At 46.5% G+C, this 25,530-nt stretch overlaps 1 protein-coding gene across 5 annotated transcripts in view; it reads right to left on the bottom strand.

Annotated features, from left to right (window-relative positions):
• Positions 1-25,284, bottom strand: part of Nck2 (NCK adaptor protein 2) — a 128,560-nt gene extending 103,276 nt beyond the window's left edge. For 3 of the 5 annotated variants that reach the window (XM_036168339.1, XM_036168343.1, XM_036168341.1), the window contains exons 1-2: positions 25,132-25,284; positions 17,819-17,893 (exon numbers count right to left, since the gene is read on the bottom strand). The gene's annotated coding sequence lies outside the window, so the exon portion shown is untranslated. The remainder of the gene's footprint in view (positions 1-17,818; positions 17,894-25,131) is intronic. The other 2 variants (XM_036168340.1, XM_036168342.1) reach the window with 1 other exon arrangement.
• Between the last annotated feature and the right edge of the window lie 246 nt (positions 25,285-25,530).

Here is a 25,530-nt window from a genome sequence, read left to right as displayed (position 1 = left end):
TGTCTCTCAGAACCAGGGCTGCTGAGGGTCTGAGACGAGCTCCCATGTTGGTCTGCCCTACCCAGTGTCCACAAGGACAGCGGGCAGGATGGAGAACTGAGCCACATAGCCCATTTCTCAGAAAACCCACAGGGAGATTTATCTTCTACAGCTCAGTTATTCTTCAGCAAGTTATTGGAAGCACAGTCACAATGCTACATTTAAAGATCCCTAGTAATGTTACTATATTTTCCTGCATTTGCTTCCTGAGAACCAAGATGTGGGGGAGTTACCGGCGCAGTGTGAGATTCATGATTACTCAGACAAGGGCAAGGGAGAATGGAAAATAAGAAAGCCTCAGCTGCTGGCAGAGAAGCGTTTTTAAATAGGTCTTGCCAGCTGGGGAAGGGGTGGGGAAGAAGGGGCGGGCCCTGTCATGGAAACAATAAAGAAGTATCTCTGCGCTGCTGTCCTGCTTCTGATACAGAGCTCCCCTGAAAACCTCAAGATTTCCTGAGTGACAGTTTGATCATGAACCCCAGTGGGCCACATCTGAGCCTGTGCCTATGAAGGGACGTGGTATGGGGGTCCCGAGGCGGAACTATCAGCCTTATATTTGCGGCTCGCCGAGAGGGAAGGTGAACAGTGACTGGACTCTAACTCCGAAACATTGGATTGGAGACTTCTCAGTTTGGTGAGCCCCTTGGGGCGATACCCTGAAAGGAACTGTGGAGGACATAGAAACTCTGCAGCCCCTTTCCACCCCGCCACACTGTGTGCATCCCTGGCCCCATGCTGTTCCTAACTTGGGTGCTTCCTAATAAACTATCTAGAGTTGACTTTCGGAAACTGTGTTGCTGCTGCAGGTGGATCAAGGGCCTTTCCTGAGTTGTGGGAGTGGTCAAGGGACATTCCTGAACAGGACAGGGAAGTCGTGGGAACTTATAATGAACAGAGCAGTTGGAAATACAGGAGGTTCTTTCGCAGATGGCAGTGGGGAGATGTTTTGTTGGGCCAAGTGCTCATAACTTGTCAGGAATGTACCAGCCCTCCACAGTCAGCCTCGGGAGTGATTATTATAGGACAGCCAGATGGTATTAGAGGATGAGGCTGCATACTCCAGTGGTTTCCTTGGGATGTGGTTCTTCCAGCTGTGACGTGCTACGGAGGAAAACACACAGACACATAGCAAGGATGGACTCTGGAGTCTTCAGGAAAGGCTGGCATGACTACATTTGTTACACTGACTATATGTTGACACGACGTGGGTTCTCCTGGGCTAATCCACACATTACTAAGCCTGTCTGCTTCCTTTTGCTTTTTAAACACAGTTGCAGGGGTCACTGAGGCTACATACAAAGTACGCACACACAGCTTGCATCTATTTCCACCGGATAATACTTAGAATTGGATCTCAAATTTTCCCATAAAGAAACAAGTAAGTCTACAAATTCAAGCATGGGATGAAAGATAGGGGGTGTTGCTAACATTTAGGAAGGGCTTGTTATCTGCCAGGAACCATGCAGTGTTTCAGGAACCCTCCACTGAAGGCTGCCTCCTCCTCCTCCTGCCCCAGAAAAGAGTAGAGAGCTCTGGTGCCAAGAAAGAGACAGGCAAGGCTCCAATACAGCAGCATCCCACTCCAGTCCTGTACGCCGCTGCACACAGGGTAAACAGGCTTCTTCCAGAAAGGACCTAATAAGCACAGTATTTTGGCCTTTGTAGGTCACAAGCTCACAGTTATTCACTTCGACGGTGCTACCAGGAAGGCAACCACAAATAGCATGCATCTGAACAATCCTGGCTGTGTTCTTTTCTCTTTCTGTCTTTTGTGTGTTTGTTTCTTTGAGACAGGGACTCATCCAGCCGAGCTGGCCTTGAATTCTGATTCTCCTGCCTCCATCTTCCCAGTGTTAGGATTAAGCGTACCACCGTGCCTGGCCAGGTTGCGTTCTAATAAGACTGATCACACAAGAGGGTGAGACAGGCAGATTTGGTCCATGGGCTGTTTGCCAAGCCCTGTTCTATACACGAAGAGAGACGTTCCAAAATACATGTGTCTCACCAGTGCACCAAGTTAGAACAACCTACAAAAATACCTTCCCACAAAACACCAGTGACCCATTGTGGAAACAAGGCTCAAAGTATCAAACCCTGCCAAGTTAACTTGCTGTCAAGCTCCTCAACGTCTGCTGCCCATCACAAGCAGACCCCGTAGGCATGTGCACTGGACTCCCGAGGTAACAACTGAGTAACACTAGACTCTAGAAGTGGCAACTGATGACAAATTACACGCATGCATTTCTTTTTACTTTTGTAATGTGGCGGCCAGTAATGTCCAAGTTAGACCTCTAATTGACCTCTGTAGCTTGCATTCTATTGCCTAAGGTGGCTCAGCACTGTGACATCAATAAAATGGTGGGAATACGGAGGGAAAGGAAGAGATAAGACCCCACAATCAAACACTCTGGGCTTCCAGGACAGAGCCAACGGGACTTCTAGAGAGAGGAAGGAAGGTAAGCGCGACTGTCCAGCATTCCGAGCGTGGACATCACCTTCACACTACCACAGAACTCACTGCAATGAGAAAGCGCTCAGAGGGAATAAAGCCCTGCTAAGCCCTCCAGAACAGAAACAAGGTTTGTGGATGGAACTGTACTCAGTATGGGAGGGACTGGGTGGAACTGTACTCAGTATCAGAAGAACCAGTCCCTGGTTCCATCTACTACTGTTAACATCAGTTAAATTTAGAGATGAAAGCTCCTGTTTCCTGCCTAAGTCTCCTCACAGGAGGCACACCCCCAGCATACACACTCAAGCACATCAGGGTTCTCTCTGAGACCCACACCTCCCTCCACTCCTGAGTCTGATCAGCATTATACATCAAGAAAACAAAGGCCCTAGTCCATCCTTACACTCATTTGAAGAGTATTAATAAATCTAACAGATCTCACCACAGAAGGAAATAGAAGGGAGGGAAGAAAACCTAGGCAGGCCATGGGAGCAGAGGTAGGATGTGTGGAGAAAACCACACTAGCCTGCAGAACCCTGTCCCTGGGTTCCCTAGTATGGGCCACACTGTGGGTTGACTGTGTGAAGGGAAAGCAGCCCTGGGAAGGAGATTATATAAGGCAGGCAAAGACAGTGTGCACCAAGTTTTCCTACACCTTCCAGTGCCTCCGGGACCACCCTCAGCACACGGTTCCCAACTGGAAGAGCTGCACAGCTTCTATATTACAGTCAGTAGCGCTAGCACAGCGGCTTCTCATACCCACTGTTTCCCATCAGCCCTCACTTCCATCTTCTCTTCCCCATTTCATTCCCCCTCCTGCCCCCCCCCATTCTTAAAAGGTACCCCACACAAAGTAATTTTTCTGTACTCTTGGAAAATTAGGGACAACACCATAAAAACCTCATGAAGAATTAGAATAGTAATCTGGGGGGAAGTCACGCTTGGTAGCAAATGCTGACCAAGAAGTCATAAAAACAGGTGTCTCCTGGGTGCTGGATTAGTCACCTGATGCTGTATAATGGAACAGTGCGCGTGTAGCAGCTGAAAATACAGCCTATTATTACTTATCTCTGGGAGTCTGGGCATGCCATGTCTACAAAGACGCCCAGTCCCAACATGCCTCCTTCTAAAATTTAGAATCCAAACAGAACCTCTGGTAGGCTATCTGCCCGTTTCAGGCATGACAAATTGACTGAAAATACAATCATGTGCCACGCAATGAAATTTCAGTCACTGACAGATCACATACAGAACAGTGGTCTCTTGAGGGATAATGGAACAGAATACCTCGTACAGCCTGGTGACATCACAGCCACCCCTGGCACAGCAAAATACATTTGTGGTGATGCGGATACAACACATCTACTATGTCACAAGTCCCATGTAAGTGCACATGCAACTGTGTGCAGGAGTTCACATTTAACAATAAATGATTGCTCCCAGCATATATATGTACTGTATTAGACATTTTATCATTAGCCTGTACTCCTACTTACATTTTTTTATAAAAAAAAAAAAAAAAAAAAGTTGACTGTCAAGCCACTCTGTCTGCTACCTTGTACTGGCAGTAACTGTCTTAAATACCTGAAGCTTCCTGTGTCCCCTGACGGCCTCATGTTCTCTTGTGCTCAATTTCATCCTGTGTCCCTCTGTCATCCTGACCCTCAAACAATGGAACAAACACACACACACACACACACACACACACACACACACACACACAGAGTCAAGTCCACACTCCTCAGGTGTGTATATGGCTGGCTGGTATTCTTGTACCATTTAGGTTTGTGGCATGAAGTCACATGACAGATTTCTCAACACACACACACACACCATTCATTAGGTGATGCATGGCTACAACCGCAACACATCCTGAGTGTCCATAGAGAACAGGTTACTTAACAAAGGAACAGCAAGGCTTCTGTTCCATTTGCAAACTGACTAAAAGCATGATAATCCAATGCTACCATTAGCTCTGTGCCCTAAATACGGCTCCAAAGGACACCCACTGACAAGACTGACAGTCACTCTTAAGAGAAAAGGACATGCCAAGAGGAAGAGTGTTTCATCTGCTCTCAGAGAGTCCATTCCAAGAATGGGTCATATGCTCCACAGTAAACACAAAGTAGGACTGGCCATGGAGGCCATCGACAGGCAGGGATAAATCCGTGAGGCCGAGAACTACCCCTGAAATTCAAGGACTGCTTAAGAGGAAACCAATTCTAAGAGACACAGAGTCACAGAGTGTACAAATCCTAGTTGATGGAAACCAGCAGCGGGGCTGTTATTAATCTTTCTAAGCCAAGATCCTCTAGGGGAGACGAACTCCCATACCATTCTGGAGCAACCATTCACGCTCTGACTTCTAAGGAAGCAAAGCCCAGATAAAACTTAATTCTGTGCATCTGAAAACCGGTGTGGCTCCGACAGTACATTACAGCAAAATGAATCAAGAGCCATAAAGACATCCATACTACGAAGTTCTTCCTGCAGCCTCCTCTTAAAGAGTTATGCCAAGGAAAGGACTCTGCTGCAGAGAGATATAGAGAGACATCATGTCTACCGGAGTGAAAGCTTCAATGTCCAACTCCATAGACGGCTCGCACATGGATGGGCTTGCAATTCCACAGACACCTTGCACTAACAGGAACAAATACTACAGAGATTAGTAGTGAGCTGGAGAGCATATTACTGAGATTATACAGTTATACACAGCGGTCACTAACACAAACACTGCAAATGAGCAGATGAGAAGAAGAGGTCAACCAGAGGGCGATTCTTTTTTCCAACTGTCTTGAGGAGTTGGTGTTGTGTTCATCTTGGCAGCACAATTACTTAAAAAATTAAAATAAAGAGACACATTCTATAATGAGGGAAAAAGTTAGTGCATCATCCTTATCATTCAAAGAAATATACCAGGGAACGCAAAGAAATAAAAAGTGTCAGAAAACTATATCTTAGAAATCAAGGTCTTGGACCAGGCAGGTGTGGCACATCGGGAGGGCACTTGCCTAACATGTCTGGGGCCCTGGGTTCCATCCAAAGCAATGTATAAGTAAATATGTAAGTAAATAAGAAAGGAAGGAATGGAGGGGAGGGGAAGGGATGAGTCTGGGTCCCAATAAGATATTTGGGAGTTCTTTTGGTACCTACAGATCTTTTTTCCTGGCAAAGCCACAAACCTCTCTTTAGACAACCAGAGCCAGTTTCTTTCCCAGACAGGATTGGCTATCATAATTCTGAGGCAGCTTCTGTGTTTTGTGCTTGAACCCTAAAGCAGCTGCCTGGGAGAGGAACCACAGATAAACATGTGGCACTCATGGCCAGAGAGAAGGGAGCATGTCCACTCAAGCTGCATGGCTAAAATAATTGAGGATCTCTTCCAGGAGCTATCCATTCACCTGGAAAATGCAGATACAACACGCCATGGCTGTGAGAAACGACAAGCATGGTGGCAGAGGCATGCAAATGTAACCCGCCCACAGGCAAAAGCTCCCAAGTAAAGCTGCCAAGACAAGCACTTGCATAAATTGCTTAGCTTCTTCAAGCCGGCCACTCCATCTGTTCAACAAGGCTAAGGGGCAGCCTCTCGGGGTTACAGAGAGAATCAAATTAGACAACAGGTATGAAATGCTCAGCCCCGGTAAGCACTCAATAAATATCAGCTCCTACTGCTGTGGCAGCGGGGCTTTGAGAACGCGCCTTGTGCAGGCCATCACTGAAGGGGATGTCTCACCTCTGGTGTTTACAGTGCTGCACCCAGGGAAGTCAAATGCAAGCAATGTGTGTGTGCCAGTTCTGATCCCTGAATTTCACAGCATTTGTCTTCAAACACAGGGTCAAAAGAGCCAAGGGCTGCTTTGCCACCGTACCCCAGAGACCCAAAAAGCCTTCATATATGAGATCTTTTCAAGTTACTGACATTTCCTGTTCCTAGAAGTCATCATAAGTCCCTTAAGCGTCAACCCAACTACCAGAATATTAAACAATCACTTATCCCCAAACAAATTTACATTAGTGTTTTTAGCCAAGGAACAATATATACTTCCCTACTATGACAACTTAAAGAATAAATTTCATTTGTAAAAACAATCATGGGTCCTTTTATAACTTAAATGAAATTATCTTTACATTTTTCCTTTGGAGAATGTATGCTGTTCTCTACCTGAAGGTAGATAAAACATGGCAAGGCTGGACAGAGTTCTGTTAGGTAACAAAACTGGGTTCTGTTCCTGTAAGGCCTAGGAAGAATGCCTCTGGCCAGTGGCGAGGGCCTCATCAGAAGGCAGGATGATGCTGGTCCTAGACTGGTGGGTCCTCCTGTGCCTTATGCATCTATAAATCTCTAATTACTACTGTTTTTTTTTTTTTTTCCCCACAGTGACACAATACTGAGGCCTGGAGACTCTTTCTCAAGAGTCCCCTGAGGTTTTAAATGGTTTTGGTTTTAGGCGATTTAAATGTCACAACAGTTATTAATTCTGTATTCAAAACCAGACTTGATACAGTCACCTGGGGACTTCTTGATGCACACAGTGAACAGCAGAGTGCAGTGGCGGGTCTATTAAAAGAAAGCAGGGAAGGGGTCTGTCTTCAGCACACAGCCACCACGCACTCACAGGAAAACCACTGCTTATTGCAAAGGCTGTGGACTGCGCCGCTACAGGAAATACATAATGAACTAAAAGCTGATCAAAATAAAAATGCCTCTTTTGCTGTTTGGGTTTTTTTTTTTTTTTTTTCCATCTCAAGTCCAAGAACGTCTCTGAAGTCATCAGCAGAGGGGTATGTGGATGGGCTAAGGACCCTTCTTCTCCAAGAAATAACTCTGAACTCTGTACCACATCAGCCCTCATCCTCTACCTGGTTTAACAGATCTTTAGATCCCAAACTCAGGGCTAAAGAGCAAAGATGAACTCCTTTTCAGAGAGGAGTTTCTGAACTTCTCTGAAGGCTAATGTGAGGAGATTACTGACCACAGGCCTGCCCCCGCTCCCTGCCCCCTCCGCCATGATGCTTGCCCAGGATGTACTGGAGCCTGCATCCTCAGGCCAGGCCTCCCCGACTTTGAATGGAGGAGAGAGAGAAAACCCTGGCTCAGTCCCCCTCTCACAGGCATCTGGGGCTTCCAGAAGCCTTGTGACAGGAAAGCCCCAAGGCAGTCAGTTCCACAAACCAGCCCTGAATGTTCCCCAGCCCCATAAGGGTCATGGAGTCAAGTGACTTCCACACAAAGCCACTGAAATTCACATCTACTCGCGCTAACTACTGCTGATTTTTCTTTAAAAGGCTACAAACAGAGCCAGGTGTGATGACCCACACTTTTACTCCCAGCACTCAGGAAGCAGAGGCAGGCAGATCACTGTTGAGTTCAAGACCAGTCTGGTCTACATAGCTAGTCTGAGCTGCATAGAAAGACCTTGTCTTAAATAATAAATAAATAAAATAAAAACCAAATAACACCAGAAATCTAGCTAGACAAAGTGACACATGTCTGTAACCTCAGTACTCGGGAAGATCCTTGAGACCAGGAGTATGAAGTCTGAATCATGTGTTAGTAAATCAATGAGACCCTTTTTAAAACAAAGTCTCCCTCCCTCTCCCTCTCCCTCTGTGTATGTGTATGTGTGTGTGTGTGTGTGTGTGTGTGTGTGTGTGTGTGTGTGTAGAAAAGGTGATGGAATATATGTTTGTGTCAGATATCTGCAGCTCAAAATGGACATCAACTACAACAGAAGCATGTACTGAAAAGAAAGCAGGTTCAAAAACATCCCTGAATTTGTACTCAGTCATTTTAATAAATACAGCGCCATGCATTGTATTCAAATAAATGGATGCAAGGAGGCTCTGTAACCTGTGTCATTCTGGAGATGCAGGGGAATAAGCTGTTCTCTGACCTCACACTCAAATGATATCACTACTGGGGGAATCATGGGAACAGAAGCTTCAGGCCTTGGCTATGACTTTGTATGCACTCAGAGACCAGCCAAACCCATCCCCAAAAGAAGACAGCTCTGGAAACCTCAGATCAGTAAGCCAATGGAGAAAAGGGCTGTCTTCAAGATATTCCCCAAGCCAGCTTCTGAGCCAACTTACTCAAAGCCTCCCACAGCACTGGGCCAGGAGACTGCCCTGGTTCCGCAGGCTCAGGGCAGACTAACGTATATATCACACAGCAGCAAGCAAGCTCTTTATCTGGAGGTACCTGGTCTCGGCACCAGATCTGAACCACTTTGCCAATCCTATTCCTACCCAGAGCCTCTAAAGGTAATAACTGAGACAAGGACCACCCAGCCCCCAAGGTTGCAAAGCCACTTGAAGACACTGTCCACTTACTTCAACAAGGAAATGTGCCTCAGAGCTACAGCTGTCTTACAGTATACCCACTGGATAAGCTTACAAACTGAAGATTTGCTGCTAGGGGTTTCTGACTTACTGGAACCAGTCGACATGAGGTCTGGGTGCCCCTCCCTCCCTTGAAACAAAACTACTTTCTGACAGACTTAGCATTTTAGGACCTCCATTCCTTGGCCCAGACCTTTGCAGAGTAGGTCTTGGAGCTGTCATTTACTTCCTTCCTCCACTGCAAATCTGAAACTACCAAACCAAGAAGTGAGGCTGGCTATCTTGAAAGGGACCGTAGGCTCATAGAAAGGGAGCCAGGCCAAAATGGTGGAAGCTCTGTCTTACCGAGGGTTTCTACTGCTCCAATGAAACATCATAACCAAAAAGCAAGTCGGGGAGGAAAGGGTTTATTTATTTATTTGGCTTACACTTCTGCATCGCTGTTCATCATCAAAGGAAGTCAGGACAAGAATCTGGAGGCAGGAGCCGATGCAGAGGTCACAAAGGGGTGCTGCTCACTAGCTTGCTCCCCATGGCTTGTTCAGCCTACTTTCTTACAGAACCCAGGACCACCAGCCCCAGGGATGGTACCACTCACAATGGGCTGGGCCCTCCCCATCGATGACTAATTAAGAAAATGCCTTACGGCCAAATTATCATGGAGGCACTTTTCTCACTTGAGGTCCCTCCTTTCAGATGACTCCAGTTTGTGTGTCAAGTTGACCCAAGACTAGCTAGCCCAGGCAGGCAGAATAAAAGTTCCCGCATGGAGCCTTGGGTCTCAAGTGTATACAGCTGCATGGATGGGGCTTCCACATGAGCAGTGTTGAGAATGGCTCAGATGCTAATCCACAGCAGAGGCCCTCAAATTTTTCCATGCAGATTAGAATCACTGGGGGAACTCCTTCAACAGAAGATTCCAGGTCAATCTGTCTCAGAAGAATGAGTCATTAAGTCCAAAGCAGGCCCCGAGAATTTACATTTCTCCATATCCGGAAACCACATTTCTAGAAATATGATAAAGCACCACCCCATCACCTCCTCTACCACAGTGCCAAGGAGTCATACTGTCATGCCTCCTACGGCCACTGAAATCATCTTCCCGCAGGCTTGACAGGTCACTCCCATGGAGAGTTCCAAACATCTACTGGAGACGGAACCATTACTTCTAGGTGGAAGAGATCAACTCCATTTTGGGAAAATGACTTCACCCAAAGACCAGGGATGGAAAGAAGGAAAAAGATCAACATTAGAGAAACCTATACCTCAACCAGGGGACCGAAGTTAACGTACGGTTGCAGACCATGCTGACAGCGTAGGCCTACAATGGTTTAACTGTCAACCTGACACAATCTAAAACCTCCCGGGTAGATAGTCTTGATCTGTAAGCACATCTGTGGAAGATCTTAACTGGATTAAGTGAGGTAGGAAAGCTGGCCCTGAACATGGGCAGCAACCGTTTCACCGCTGGGCCCTGAACGGCAGTGGCAATCAATGAACTTGGACAGTAAGCACCCATGAACTGATGATCCGTCTCAACTGGGGATGTAACTAGCTCCTTTACGTTCTTGCCTGGACTCTCCCAAAATGAAAAATTAAATTTTGAATTGTGAGCTAAAATACATCCCCCCCCACACACACAAAGCTGCTTTTTGTCAGGGTGTTATAGCCCAGCCACAAAAAAGAAATAGAGCATTCACGACTCATGATATGAAGAGAATGGAGCTTCACCTCTCAGCCCACAACCCCAATTTTATCAACAGGAAACTAACTTGATGCTCAAAACGCCTGCCCAATGTCCTTGGAACTCAGAATCAAAGGCAATGTGGGGTCCTGGGACAGGAAAGCTGAAGCAAGTATTAATTATATAAACCTAAGCATAGAACAGGCTTTTGTTGACATCATTTATCAACACTGATCATTAGATGTGACCAGAGCCCTACAGGAATGCCACACAAAGAAATGAGAAAAACCAGGGCTGGGTATGTCTCCATCATCTGAAAATGTTTTAAAATGTGCAGATGGGTATGGTGGTACACACCTGTAATTCTAGCCCACAGGGCTGGCTAATATGAAGATCTCTAGTTCAAGTCTGGGCTACATAGAAATTCACAGCTAGCTTGTGTTGGAGAGATCCTTGGAGGGTGAGGGACATAATGTAAACTATAAAATACACACACATGCATAAAGTACCACGGTGGACTCTGAACAGTGACAGACTGTACTTTGATAAAGTTGGTGAATCACAGTACTCAAGAAAATAAAGAGCTTGGAGATACTGCTCAGTGGGAGGGCCTTTGCCCAGCAAGCTCAAGGCTGTGTGTGGGCTCTGGGTTCTCAGTTTAATACTAACTTTTCAAATTAAAAGAAACAAAGAAAGAAAATGAGAAAAACATTACTGCTTACCTTAACACAATAGAATGAGGTTTCTACAATGACTGAAATCCAACAAAATGAGATAAATAGACTGTATAAGCAAACTTATACCTTTCAATAAAACTGGACAAGTTCTCTTCTCCTCAAGGCCCCAAACCAGGAATCCAAGCATGGTTCTTTCTACCTTTAATCCCATCACAAACCTCATATCTCCAAATTAAACTTGGCTTACTCTCAAATTAAGTTCAAGTGAAACACGAGGCCTTAACTACAGTCTATCATGAATTAATTATAAGTATTTCACAAATTACAATAATCCATGTCACCCAAAGCCAGAGGAGATGGAGGCTGCTTCGGCTTGAATTAGTCCTCAGTAATCACGCTCCTACTTACACTAAAAGGCAACACTCATTTGTTTTCCTATGCTAAACAGAGCTCAAACCTAAAAGGTGATGCCTGTCCACCTCTGGGAAACAGTTTTGCAAATGCCTCACCTTCAAAACACCTTTGTGATCTGGGCACTGAATGGGAAAAGTCCCCAGTCTGAAAGGCTACACTTATAAATACACAAGAAGGCATTTAGGAGGCCCTAGGGGCAACCCTCATGCAAGAAGAAACATCCACACAAGAGTAAGAAACAGTTTTAAGTTCCAAAGGAAGCACTTTATAAATCAGACCTACGAGAAAACAAAGCATGCCCTTATAACGGCTGCACAGGACTGATCTGCATCATCCACTGCTCCAAGAAACGAAACAAACTGAGTAAACCTTCTCTACGTTAAAAGGTGAGGGCATGAGCCAGCTGTGGTGGCCTATGCCTTTCATTCCAGCACTCACGAGGCAAAGGCAACGGGATAGATCTTTACGTTTGAGGCCAGCTTTGTCTACATAGTGAATTCAGGCCAGCCATGGCTACACAGTGATACCTTATCTCAAAAACTATTAATAAAAGCAAAAGTAAAATGTTAGGAAATGCATTATACCACTATCAACCAAGACAAGAAATAAGTTTTCTGTGTGTCACCTGAATGCTGTCTTCAGCTAAAAGTAGCAATAAGTAGTTTTACTGACTTTTTTTTTAAGTAAATAAGAAATAGACAAGTAGAGTTTACATTATCTGAAAAGAACAGGTTTAGCTGACCCCCCCCCCCAAAAAAAAAAAAAAAAAAAAAAACGAGAGTCCACTGTGCGCAAATGGTCTGACTCTCACCTGGGTCCTTAAATAGGAACATGAGAGAAAGACGGGGCTGTGGTAGCCACCAGTGGTCACAACCAACTCCAGGGAACAACTCCACTCAGGTGACTGCATTTCCGAGGAAACTGGGAAAACATTATCCTCCTCCCAAATACTGGAAACACATTTCTACTGGGGCTGCAGAGGGTGGGAGAGACTTTCTGTGGCCTCGCCTCCAACACAAAGGTGAAGGTGGTGTTTTAACTACTTGTTATAAGAACTGGGTGACTGTGAAAATGTAAGATCTCCAGGCTAGTAAACAGGCTCCTTGAGGGTAGGTCTTTGGCACCCACAGCCCTGACACACAGCTGGTATCAATAAACATTCACCAAGTGAACATAACTTACTCAAAATACAATCTGAACAGCAATCCATCACACGGGCCAGATCAGGAAAAAATAACACAGCTTTGTTACCTTCAGGGCCACTTCCAGTCCTAACCACCGTCCAGGATCTGATACAAGTAGCGGGCCTCTGTATCTGCTACTTAAACTATTTATCCATGCTGCTTGAAGGAAACATTCTACCAAAGACTCTTAACTTTAACCCAAAGGCAGTCCTGTAAGAGGGCTCAAGGAATACAGTGGCAAACCCTTGTTTCACAGAACAGGCCAGGTATCAAGAGAAGGTGAAAAGTAACATTGTAACTAGCCAAATCAGTAGCAAAGGCTCTCAGCATATGAATCAAGACTTCAGACATTCAAATTTAGATAAGCCTATTAATCAAATTCTGAATGATACAATTTAATCCAGCCCAGAGCATAATGAAAAGCCAAGAAATCCCCACCTAAGGCAGATGCTTAAGGGCTGAAGGAAACAAGCCATAACGGAGTGCAGGGCCAACAGCTTTCAGAAACATCCAATGACCGCCTCACTGCAGAGCTCTCTCCAGAGAGCCAGTCACAGCTGGGAACCCATAAGCCAGTTTGGGCACTTTCTTCATCTACAAAACCCCCCAATTCACAGCAGAGGACTCCTTTCCACCCACACTGGAAGAAGAAAGGACACTGAACAGCCCACAAGCAACAAAAAGATACATAGATCAGCATCTGGTAACTTCCAAAAGTTCCCGGTGTTCCCCAAAAGTTACCATTAACTTTCCCAAAGGATCCTCAGTCACCTGAGACAGGACTGAAGAGAAGATGGGCTACGCTTTAAAGAACCTCAGAACTTCGAAATTTCACTAACCGTTGCTACCGTATTTATCCTTAGTAGCAGAACAGGAAGAATGATAAATTTAGTCAAAGGAGGAAGAGGACAAGGACAGGAAATAATCAATTCAAAACAAACAGCTATGCAGAAAAGACAACTCCAGCTGGCAGGCCTCCTCCTCATTTCTAGCATCCTTTTTTTTTTTTTTTTTTTTTCCTGCTTGATCAAGAAAGAGGCTATTTACAAAGGGGAAAAGTTTCAGACAGTCATCATACCCTAGGCTGGCTAATCGGTAGTTCTGTAGACGCTGGGAGTCAGCAACTAACAGCCAAATTAGAATTTTCCCTTTCCTTTTCCTTCCTAAGGTCTAATTTGTGGTATCTGTCTTCTCTCCTTTGAAGAGGGTAAGGACCATACAAAGATAAGACATCAAACATTCAATCCCTAACGCATGCACCCAGCTCAAAACACACCAGGCTGAGCCCTGAAGCCCATGAAGCTGTAAGTAATAAACGTATCTCTCTGGATAATCATCAGCGTCAAGTTTCTAAGAAACCAGATGTCTTTGATTAGCCGTTGCTTAAGTCACAGATAAAGGGCCCTCCCTCCCTCCCACATCAGTGGGTGCTCTGAGAGCAATGGACTTGATGCACATCCCAGCCAGGTGTCTCGATGCAACAGTCAGCTCTTCCTAGGTATGTGGTGCAAATATGCTAAGTGAACAGAGATAAGCGGCATGACAAACTTTAACATTACTCCTGACAAAAACAGTCATTTACACACTCCTTTACATATTTAACGGCACGGATGTGCAAGCGGTGTTCGGGGGTTCTAAACATGGAATATTTTCACTGCGTTGATTAAAGTGGAAGAATGAAATTGGTCTCCCAAAAACCACTGTGAGGTCCCCACTGTGACCGACTTCAAATGCATTTCAATGGAGAGAGAACAGCATTCACTCACCTCAACTAACTGGACATCCTGAGCCAGTTCATTCTTGGCTGTGGAGACAGGCCTATGTACCACAGGATGTCAACACCCCAGCTGGCACCCACTAACCACCTGCAGCACCCCAAAACATGGCAACAAGTGGCAATGTCTCCAGACATGACCAGATGTCAGCATGGGAAAGCTGCTCAGCTGAGAATCAATGAGTTTTAAAGACATGAGTTGAGGATATCCAGGGCTCCATCAAGTTTTCCAAGATATTAACCCTGAAAAAAAGTAATCTTGGATTTGCAAAAGTGACAACTGCCTCTGTTTCCCAATCCAAATCTAATAGCAAATCAGATCCTAGAACGAACAGGAAGCTGTGCATGTACTACGACGCAGTACGTTAAAACATATTTTCTCCCTCAGGCATGGAACTAGACACATTCATGAAAAGAGAATGCACTTCCACAGGAAGACAGACTCGGCTTTTCTTTGGATGAGCGAGTGAGCAGGTACCCGGCACAATCAAGTCTGAAAAGAACGCCGAGACTCTTGACCCACGAGCGGTTCATCAAACGCGCTTCAGTTCTGCCCGGGCAGAGCAGAGGACTGATCAGAAGGCGTAAGAGTCTAGCTTCTAAAGCTGAGCAGGCTAGATCCTACGGAGACCATGAGAGCAAGGACATAAAGGGTGGCGTGTGAGCCCAGGTGACCAGACCACACAGAAAAGCCCAGTGGCTGCGCTGAAGCCCACACGAGAGTGAAGAAATGAAGGGGAACCCCAAAAGCACAGAAGGGGGAAATGAAGAGAAGGAAGACACCCATTTTCCTATCTAGCCTGCTAGATTCTGCTGAGTTTGTTTCTTTAAATTCACTGTTCACCCATACCAAGATTCTGTAAACTTTCTAACATAACTCCCCAAACCCTTTATTTCTTGCTCTAAGAGGGGGAAAAAAAAATGAAATGCTTTTAAATTTAAAAATGACAATGTAGCTTGTGATTGTTGTATCAACATGAAGCTGGCTTCTATCATACACAGTAAAATAAAACTATTTATTACCAGTCCTGACTGGCTCTCCACACACACACACACACACACACACACACACACCCACACGCATGCACGCACAGGCTTGATACAAGCTTATAAAGTGATCACCTACAAAATGGACAGAGCTGAGGGCAAGAGGCAAGGAAAAACAAGACAGTGAATGCTTCTGCAGCCAGGCTCCTAAGTGATATAATTAAAATGTTTGTTGACTTACAGACATCCCGAAATACTCAGCCAAAATGCATGCGTTACTAAATTGAGGCCCATCCTTGAAGGAAAATCGATAGAGACATAAACAGACTGTATTATTTCCAGGTGCTTTCAGCTCCTCATGGAAAAGCCTCTTGATGACCCCAAGGGCACTCCAAATGCTAAAGGCCAAGTTTGGGCTGGAACGGCAGCCAGTGCCATAGTTCCCATGGGGACTCTGAAGGAGCTGCTTCCAAGAATGCAGACGGAGAGGCCACCTGGCCCTCTATGACTTTAGAAAAGACACCAAAGCCAACTTGGAAATCCTCAAGACCTTCACATATGTCGGATGGGCAGAGAGGAGCAGTCAGGAGAACAGTGTAACCCTTCACAGCCACCTCTCCAAGGCCAATGAAGCATCTCCAAAGTCCAGAGCCTCCTTCACATGTAGCTAAGAACTTTCCAGAATGTCTCTATATCCAAGCTCCACTCCCTACCAATGACTTGTCTTTCCATGTTTTTCAAATCTTTAACTATCAGGAAAGCTTATGATCCATTTCATGCATGTTGGACACCTCTTAGCGAAGGGATGGTGGCCTAGCTTAGAGGTGATCAGAACGGCAGTCCCAGACCAGCAGCAGAGCAGCTGTGACATCAGGCAACCAACCCAGTCCCCTGCTTTTCTTCCCAAAATAAAGGCAGAAAGTGCCATGCTCAGGTCTGGTGAAGGTTCAATGAATTACTGTTGTTTGCAATGTGCTTACAACAGTAATTACAATGTCTGGTACAGCGTGAGCACACTAAAGAACACTCATATACCTACATCCAGATTAAGTACTTAGCACTGATCAGAAATATGTAAAAACTTATTTTATGTTGGCAATTGAAATCTCTAGAATTAAAAACACATTTTAAGATTTGTAAAACACACGAAGTACGCTGATTATATATGTGTACTGACTTTTAATCCAACATGATTTTAGTAACCCAAAAATGTTTTGGAGAGACATTCCTTACACTACACAGGCTGTACGTCCAAAGAAAAGCACAATCATCGCTGCACTATTATTACCCTAAACTGTTGCTACAATCTTAACTACCAGTTTTAGCTATCTTCACCTGGAAAATGTGGGCTGAATGAAGCATAAACCATGGAAAGTATATCCCCAAGTTCCCCAACACTGCAGCTGTGGGGCCACCCAAAATGCACCAAGAGGAAAAGATATGTGCTGTAACTACATCTGGTGTGTGCCGGATTCTAAGGACTTCACCAAATAAAAAAATAAAAATCTAATCACACATTCATTACACTGTATAATGATTATATACATAAATTAAACTGCTTTAGGTATACCGGGTAAAGGAAAACACTTGTTTCTTTTTATATTTTTAACGTGGCCCTGAGAACACTTAAAGTTACATCTGGGGCTGGCATTGGTGACTCACACAGTATTTTTCAAGGGGATGGCACCGTTCCTGACAGATAATGGCTTCAAAAGGAATTTACAGGGGGACACTCTATGTTAAAAGGCACATACCCATGATGCTTTCTGCAGACAATCTCTCTTGCCATAAAGAGCCAGGCTGCAGCTGTACTGTATGCAAAGCCACAGTTACACAACAGCGCAGCAGGCTGGGGCTAGCCCTGAACAGCCTCAGTGGACAGCAGGGTCTGGTTCCTTACCAGAATTAGCACATCGCTGTCAGTATGCAGTTACAGACAGCAGTAACTTAGGGGAGAGGGGGGTTCGGAGAACAGAGACAACAGTGAGTGTGTACACCCACATCTGTAACGCCAGGGACTTGGGACATCTTGGTACATGGAGCCAGGGGCAGTGGGGAGTCACCCAGTGCAAGAGGGTGGTCACAACTGAGTGTTAGCATCAAGGAGCAAACAGACAGGCAGGAGTGGTTAGGATCTGTTTGGATGTCCAAGGCGAAGGAAAAGGGAAAGAGCAGAGTTCCAGTGAAGGCAATCGTTTGGAGGTACGATCAATAGAGCCGATAACCGGATTCGGGGGGCGGGGACGACAAAGGGGAACTCACGGATGAATACGCTGATGGATGAAGATGCAGCAACCAGAGGACAAGGCAGGCCAGGAGATGGTGCCGTTTGAGACACTGGAAGTTTCAGAAATAATTAGGAAAGAAAGTTAATTTCTCTGAACGAATGAAAGAATAAGCAAATGAACAGGGGGAAAAAAAAACCTGAAGCAACAAAGGAACCATGGACTAACAGACCTATATGGATGGAGACTAGTTACAGGCCAGCCCCCACCCTCCAATGTGGTCACTTGGTCATTAACACACACAGATGAAGGTATGTCTGTCTCACTCAACACCAGCACGCACAGCCCAGGAAGGGCGCTCGCTGGCTCACATGCCCACAGCACTGTCACTGAAGTGGTACACCTTGCCCCATACTTTACTCTCAGGGGTTAGGAAATGCTTTCTTTCTCATACAAAACCCACCATGTTCTCCGCTGTATTTATCAAAGTCCTTATAGTGGGGAAACACACACACACACACACACACACACACACACACACAAGCAAAACACAGCAAGTGCCCAGAGCCAAACCACATGGTGAGGGCAAGCGTCCATAATGGACTGAGTCAAGCCATTTCGTCTTTAATCGCTCTGCTTAAAGCCTCAAAGGCCAGTGCCAAGGCTTCCTCCCGGCCGTGGGATTTGAGGGCTAGACTCAATGAGTTGACAGTCTCTTTTTACTTCTCACTATTCTGAAACTGTGCCTGGCAGTTGTCCTCAGACAAAGATAAACAGATTCTAGATCTGGGTGGTGAAAGCAACCGCCTGTCCTAAAATCAGCCATTTGAGAACACAGAGTTACACTGTGACAGATGGAACTGTAGCCCCAGATTCAAACGCTGAAGCCCTAACCCCCAAATAATAATACAATCCCCCATTGGTATCATGGAAGACTGGTTCCAGAGCCCCCAAGGTATCCAAATCCTCAAATGTTCATACCACTTCTGTAACGACAGCACACAATCTTTGCATGCACACCACCTAGGCACTACATTCCATACATTCTACATTATTCTAAATTATGTATAGATCCAATGTCGATGGTAAGAAAAATGTATTAAGAAATACATTTAAGAAAAACTGTGTGTATAATTAATACAGACTGAAGTGTTGCCATTGGTAAAAACCACAGATGCTGAAGGCCAAATGTATCGAGACACAGAACATTAAAGAAGATATTTTGAAGCTGGGAGTGGTGATGCACACTTTTGATCCCAGCACTCAGGAGCAGAGGCAGAAGGATCTCTGTGAGTTCCAGGCCAGCCTATTCTACAAAGTCAGTTCCAGGACAGCCGATTCTACAAAGTCAGTTCCAGGACAGCCAGACTGTCACACAGAGAAACCTTGTCTCAAAAAGCAAAACGAAACAGAAGATAGTTGAATGCCCTGGTATGGTGGAGCATGCCTTTAATCCCAGCACTTGAGAGGCAGAGTTTGAGGCCAGCATGGTCTACACAGCAAGGTTCAGGCCAGCCAGAGATACACAGTGAGACCTTGTCTCCAAAAAAAGCAACATTATCATATTGGGGCTGGAAGGATGCTTACTGGTTAAGAGCTCAGACTGTTCTTGCAGAGAGCGAATTTGGTTCCCAGCACCCATGCCAAGCAGCCCAGAACTGATTCTAACTCCAGCTTCAGGGGATCCAACACACTCTTCTAGCCCCCTTGGGTACCTGCACTCACACACTCACAAACATATAATTAAGAGAAGTTGTAAGTGGGGGAAGGTTACAGTTATAACTGATAATAAGAGTGTGACCCTTATCTAATAGAACTGCCACCCTACTAAGACAACAAGGACACAGCAGAGATCTCTTACTCTGTGCTTATACCAAAAAAAAAAAAAAAAAAAAAAAAAAGCCGGGTAAAGACGCCAAGACCAGCAGGAAGAGCATGCCTCACCAGACAACATGATAATCTGGTCCAGAATGCTGAGTAAATTCACTCCGTTGCTTCAGCCACCTAGTTGGTAGCATCCTACTACAAAAGATCAAGCAGACCCAAACACACACTAAGCAGGAATGAACACCCTGGACACAAGGAGACTTTTGAGATGTCTCTGGCTCCTCAAAGTGAAGCAAGGACACAAAGTCACTGCTCTATATCCTGTCTGCCCCCACACAAATGGCTCTTTCTTCTTCTAAGGGCCCCCACAAGTGAACTGCCCCAACCACGTCTCTACACACCTGCAACACAGCACAGAATAGACTTGTGGGAGGAGGGCCCAGCTCACTGAGAATGGTGCCATCCCTGGGCTTGTGATCCTGGGTTCTATAAGAAAGCAGGCTGGGCGAGCCATGGGGAGCAAGCCAGTAAGCAGTATTCTTCCATGGCCTCTGCCTCAGCTCCTGCCTCCCAGTCCCTACAACATTTCAGTTCCTGTCCTGACTTCACTGATGAACCGTGATGTGGAAGTTTAAGCCAAGTAAATAAATAAATAAACCCTTTCCTCCCCAACTTGTTTTTAGTGATGATGTTTCATCACAGCAATAGAAACTATAATAAAGACAACACCCAAGGGCTATGACAATACTCCAGGACTCAGTGACACTTGTGGCCTCATCTGCCGCCTTCTGAGAGGTGACAGGGCACTGAGTAAGAAGACTTCAGCCAAGGCCATGATCTATCACCCCTGGCAGTGTCCTGGATCCCAATCTTCTCACACAGATGTGAGTCAGACCCAATTACATCATCCTATGCAGAACACTAAATATTGAGCATGTAAAAAGTACTTTGTAAACTATAAATCATATTAATATCTTATTCTTCTCTCATTAGATGAAAGTTTAGGTCTTCCTAACTACTGGTTAGCCAATGTATCTATTTCCCAAAACTGTCTTAAAAGAAGAAATGGCCAGACAAGCTGAATGTCCCTCATCCACGTGTTTGGGGTCAGAAGTGTGTCAGCCTTTCAGGTACGTGTATCATATTCCACCCTCAACCAGAACTCCTGGGCTAAAATTGTTTGTTTATCGTGCTGATGAATTAGTTATTTACTATCATCCTGATCTACAACCTGCATACGTCACAATTTGGAGGAAATAATGTTAACCTAGGTCGAAACATTCAAATTCATGTGTTGCATATACACTTTATATGTACACTCAGTGTAATCTTAGGCAGTATTTCTAGTCCACCTGAATTTGGGCAATCTGTCACAAGGTCAAGAGTAGAATTTCCCATTTATGGCATCATGTCGGCGCTCAGAAAGCCTTCGATTTTTTTTGGTAATGCTTTCTTTAAAAAAAAAAAAAAAAGTGCTTGCTAATCATCCCTAGCAATTAGGTAACTACAAATTAAAACTCTGAAACTTCATCTCATCCTCATCAGCATGGCCAAGATGAACAAGATAACTGACAAAATTGCTGGTGGGGTTGTGGAGAGAGAGGAACCCTCATTCACTATTGGTGTAAATCAAACTAGTGCAGCCCCTCTGAAAATCAGTATGGAGAATCCTGAAGGAATGAATGAAGGAATGAATGAATTAAAATGAATAAATTAATGAATGAATGAATAAATAAATAAATAAATAAATAAAACCACTAGCCATAAATCTAGCATATGACCCAGCTATACCGCTCCTTAGCACATGCTCAAAGGACTCTCTCAACTTCCTACTCCACAGAGTAGGATCCTGCTCAGCCATATTTATTAACACCCTACTCACAATTAACCAGGAAACAGAAACAACCTGAATGTCCTTCAACAGATGAACAGATAATGAAAACGGGATACCTACATGCTGTGGAATACTATTCGGCTGTCAAGAAAAAGGAAGTCCTGAAAAATTAAACTGAGTAAATTTGAACCTTCTTTTCTTAAGAACATGACCAGTACAGAGAGCAGAAAGTGGGGGACTGATCAAATAAGCACTTCCTAGCAAAATAACCAATTCTCTGAGCAGAGCTATCACAACAGGCTGACACGGGCAGCCTCATCTATAGAAAAACCAAACATTCAAACTGGGGGGTAGGGGTGCGCGTGTGGCGGCGCACACCTGGAATCCCAGCATGCTGGGGTCTGCAGCAGAAGGATCAAGTTTGAGGACAGTATTGGCTACAGAGTGAGACCTCATCTCAAAACAACAAAAGCCATGCAGGCAGCCCACTGTGTGTGGCTCTGGGGCAGTGTTTGTTTGGCCCCAGGAAGTCACCATACAGGTGCACAAAAAGGATTATGTAAGATTACCTTCAGGATGTGTAAAAGGGGGTATAAAGGAATTTGTTTCTGTCTTCAGGTTTCACGGTGGGACTACAAATGATCTGCCCCCGACTAGAGAATTTACCAAACAAAGGCCACCAGATCACGTTCCCTCACTGTCTGCAAGTCCTAGGGATCGGGCTATGTATGGTGTGGTAGGGCTCTGAGTAGAGGCTAAGATTCTGATTTCATTACCAACCTCAGGCCGGAAACCAGCAATGTGTTCCTAAGTGTGTTGTCACACGTGAACTGAGGATCAAGCGGTACACCCAACACCTTCCAGCCCACAACAGGTTAGGAGACCATGGAGACAGCTGGAAAGAAGGTCACGGATGTCAAAAGGAAACAACCAGGCAAGTTCTGTTGGCAGTCCCAGGACACATTCATTGCCTCTTAGTTGAGATGCAAGATGGTGAGATTTAGGAGAGAGATGGCCACTTTTAAAGAGATGAAGCTGAAGGCACTCGCGGAAGCTGTGAAAGAGACCAGATCCCTGTTGGCTACTCATACAGGTACAAGTCAGAGATGGGGAACAAACACCACAGGGACCCTAACATGGCACTGCTAAGTCAATCTAAAGAATATTTTTCATTGCCAAGGCCTGGGGGACTGAAAATCTTGGATGGAAGTGGAGAGATGATTTCTTTTCACCATGGCTGTGTACCTTTGGTAGCCTGGTGTAAAAGGGTGCTGTGACCACCTTCTGCGATGCCTTAACGTGGGCATTTAACAGCACAAATAGCATCATTTTGGTTTTGTTTTTCATCTCTGTCCCTTGAAAACACCCTGAGAAATGTTTCCATCACTCATTTTAGGAAAGAGAAACAATTCCGAAGCACCACTTGAAGTCCCTCTGGAGGGGAAAACTAATTTCCTAAGTCTCTGGGGGAGAGGGGGAAGCTGTCAAGAGTTCCCAGTTCATTTGTAAGAAAAGTTAGCTGGCTGGTTTTCCCAAACACTGCTCACTATCCTGATTCTGCACTTGCAGCAAGCAATCTGGAAATCTGCCGTCATTAAGCCTCCTTCTGAACATCAGAAAATCATTTCCACGAGCCATGTCAGCCCCAGTACACGCTGCAAGCCAGCCGGTCAGAGAAGCATGCCTGCCTTACGGAGCAACCCAGCCTGGCCTTGCCAAGGCAAATTAAGCTAATTCAAAAGATCAAATAAAGAACTCCAGGTCGCTATGCAATCAGTGAGTCTCCGAGTGTTTTCAAGGGGTCATCCAGTCTGCTCCAGCAAGGGAGCCCCAGGGAGATTTAACAAGGATGAAAGCCCATGTCCCCAACACCTGGGAGCCGCTGTGTGTTGGAAATGTTCAGTTCCCCCAACGTACATGACAGAGGTCAGGAATGTGACAGGGTCAAAGAGAAAAGGGAGAAAGACTGACTGAAGCCAGAAGCATGTAGGGAGAGCAAAACTGAAAGCCTGGAATGGGACTGCAGGGAGCTGGAAACCACCTTTTATACGCTCTGCCCATTTTAAAGGGGCCAGTCTCTCCACAGGTGGGCTGACCAAGCTAGCAAGCGGCAGGAGCTCCTACAGCCACTCCCCACCCTGAGACTGCACATCTAAGGGGCTATGAGCCATGCAGGTAGTGAGCTGTAACTCCAAGCTTTACAGCCGCACAAAGTTCTCCATTTCAGCCTCAGACTACTGGGACCTTTTCTTTCTTCAATCAAAACTACATTAACCTACCAGGATGCGCCGAAGTTTAAGGTAAGATTGTCCCTCGCGGTCACTTAGGAACGACCTGAAAGGTCTAGAACCTTAACTGTCTGAAGCGCACTTTCTTCTTGCTGCCTTCGCTATAATAAACGGCACATTCATGAAAGTCTGTTTCTAGGTCTCTGTATCTATAAACACTTGTTAAGTGAACGGAGGGAGTACCCACAGGCAGTTTAGATGTTTTGATAAAGTAGTGACCTTTACACTAGAAAACCACTGTTGATAACTATACCAAAAAACCCAGGCTTGAAACACACCCAAAATTATTTTCATTCCTCCTCAAAATCCCTGCAGGAAAAGCCTGCAATGGGTGAGGAGTATAAAAGGAGTCACCAAGGGAGGGTACCTAGCAAGCCATGACCACTGGCCTGTTTCATTTGGGGTCAACCAAGGAGCAGGCCTGTGCACCTCCAGCCCAAACTGGGACCTGTCCATCTCAGACACTGACTCAAACTCGGCAAGATCAGCCTGTTAGCAAAATAAGGAAAGCCAAATAAGGGGCAAATTGCCGACCTAAACAGGCTCAGGGTGCCAGGGCCCACTCCACTTAGCGCCCAGCTGTGTCCCCAAGCTGTTCACAATACTACTGTAAGTCACGTCTGCTATCCATTAACCACCACCCAGCATCCCGCGCACACCTTCCGGGAGAGTCGTTATTGTGTATAAATTACAGCGTTTTGCAAATCTAACCTCTCCACACAATGCCAGGCTAACTGCGCTCAAAAGGGAGGTGCCGTCGGGGCATTAAAAGTAAGCAGAACCACTTGCTTAAATCGCAATAAACCAAAGGGGCAGAGCGGCTGGGAGAAACTTTGGCTCTGGAGGAATAAGCCTTGGAAATGCCGAGCAAGGCGCAGGGACTGGAGTCAGGCACAAAAGCGCCCTGCACCGAGGTACGGACCTCTTCTATGAGACGTGACAGCAGCTTTGTGCCGGATCACGAATAGTTCTAAATACAGTAAGTTCTCCCCGGCTATCGCAGCCTTCCGCTTCCTAGCGCCGGGGCCCTCTGATCCCAGGCTATTCTTCCCAGGCACGCGCGCCCGGCGACCCGGCCACGGCTCGGTCCCACGCCCGCCCGCAGGCCAGGACTGCTGGTGCTCCCGAGGGCTCTTGGTCCTCGGTCCCCGATGTCCGCCCGCGGAGGGCGCCCCACCCTCCACGCCAGCCCGGGGCTGGGAAAGGCGAGGGCTCGCAGAAAGGTGTGTATCCGAGGTGCGGGTGCCCGGGGACGCCCAGGCCGCGGCGGGGCCGAGGGCACCAGCGGGGCGCGCAGGGGGACGCGCTCCCTGGCCCTTCCCCGGTGGTCCCCGCCCGCCGGCCCCTCTCTCCCAACTCTGCCTAGCCTCCCAAGTTTGCAGCCCCCGCCCGTCGCCTTACCTCGCTGCACACCGTACGCCGAGGCCGGAGGGCAGCAGCGCGGGTCCCGGGGCGGCGGCCGCGCTGTGCCCGCCCAGATGCCGCTCTTTGTCTACGCCGCTCCCTCCTCCTCCCGCCGCCGGGCGGACGCTGCCGGCCCCGGGCGGACCCCGCCGGCCCGGGAGCCCCGAGCCTGCCCGCCGCCGAGCCCTCCCCGCCGCCGCCGCCGCCCGCTCGGCCGCGCGCCCCGGCCTGCGATCCGCGGCGGCGACCCTCCCGCGCAGCGCCCGCCTCCGCGCGCTCCCCGCCCGCCCGCGCTCCTCCCCGGCTGCCGTGGCGCCGCCCAGGGGCCGGCCCAGCTCGGCGCGCGCCGGGCGGGGGACCCACCTGGGAGTCCCGGCCGGACCCGGGAAAAGCGCC

This window comes from Onychomys torridus, chromosome 18 (genome assembly GCF_903995425.1).
Source record: "Onychomys torridus chromosome 18, mOncTor1.1, whole genome shotgun sequence".
Taxonomy (NCBI): domain Eukaryota; kingdom Metazoa; phylum Chordata; class Mammalia; order Rodentia; family Cricetidae; genus Onychomys; species Onychomys torridus.
The sequence above is the reverse complement of the archived record's forward strand: the minus strand, read 5'-3'. Positions and strand labels throughout refer to the sequence as shown.